The following is a 1,456-nucleotide window of genomic DNA, read 5'->3' as shown; positions in this document are numbered from 1 at the left end:
CGGATATTGGGGATCGTGAATCGGGCTGGAACGCTGTCGTAGGGTATGCTGGTCATGACACCAGCCATGGGACTGAGGCCGTCGTCTGAATACGCGCGGTCACCGGAGACAATGGAGGAGTCGCGGTTGTGGCGAGACGACCGCGAGCCTAGGGTGCTGGGAGCGATGCTGGCGTGTCGTAGTTGTCGCCCGAAGCGAGATGGCGACCTTCATCGCTTGTGAATCGTTTGTCTTTGTCCTTGTCCTTGTTCCTGTTTCTGGAGAAGAAGGACTTTCCGCCAGAAGACTGCCTCGACTTGTCGCTGGCCGACATGGTGGGCGGGCGGGCGAGAGGTGAAACACCTGGCCCTCTGTCGTGTGTCTACCTTGAGGTTGTACCCCTGGTAGGAGGATTCGATATTCTGGGTGCGGTTGAATGGGTACGTTCAAGCCTGGGCGGGCCGACTGGAAGGAGCGAGAAGGCAGGCCGAGGCCGGTCGCATGATGGGGGTCGGCCGAGCCGGTAGACGAGGAGAGTCGACGAGGAGGGAAGCGGCTTTGCGCGGGGGGAGGAGCAGGTACGAAGCGTGGGTTGGAATCCTAATCGCATAACAAGTCGTGTTTTAGCATGTGCTCTTCTTCAAGCCTGGTTCGACGGAGAGGTTTGAGGTCGGAGATGGGACGTCCCGAAGGGGGGTTATCCTTGACTGCAACATACACTTCAAGTTCTCCCAGTGGTTGACAAGGTCAGGTCAGGTTGGGTGTGTGTGTGTGTGTGTGTGGAAATGCGTGGTCGACTGGGCCGTGGTCTACGTCTCGGACTGGGTGAGTGCGAATCAGGTCAGGGATCGACAGGCGAGGGGAACAGTCAGCGGTGGGTTTTGGGTGGGCGAATCGATTGCGCGGTCGCGGGTCGTCGAGATTCGTTTGAGGCTCCGGAAGAGCGGCGCTGGGAACGGTAAGGTTCTCGATGTTTCGTTGCAAAGGACGAATGTTTCTCGCGCCGGGTAGACCACCGGTGGGCGTTGGCTCGAATCCAGGCCCAGATGCGGCACCTGGTCAGACGGCAGTTGTTGGCTGACAGCGCACACACACGAGGTCTGAAGACGCCTGTCGGTGGAACGAAAGAGTGACTCGAGACTAGGCGGAGAAATCCATGTGTTGCTGAACGACGAAGAGGCGGTCGCTGGGACCCTGGCGGCATGAAACGAAGCCGAGCCGGTTTGACACGTTCAGGGGGGGGAAGAATTGGGGATCCCATCTCGACAGTCAGGCATCGACTTTGGGCGGACTGGGGTCGTAGTCCCCCGTAGATGGGTTTTACGTTTTGCCGCGCCCCATCCTCACTACCTCTGCTTACCTGGCCTGGCCTATACTAGGGAGGGTGCGCAAGGAGGTAAGCCCAGGGTAGACGCGGCCTGGAGCGTCGCTGCTCTTAGTTCGCTTGCGGCGAGAATGGAAGGCCCTGAGCCTCCTG

Source organism: Verticillium alfalfae, genomic scaffold (genome assembly GCF_000150825.1).
Source record: "Verticillium alfalfae VaMs.102 supercont1.1 genomic scaffold, whole genome shotgun sequence".
NCBI classification, from domain to species: Eukaryota; Fungi; Ascomycota; class Sordariomycetes; order Glomerellales; family Plectosphaerellaceae; genus Verticillium; species Verticillium alfalfae.
Note: the sequence above shows the minus strand (reverse complement) of the source record.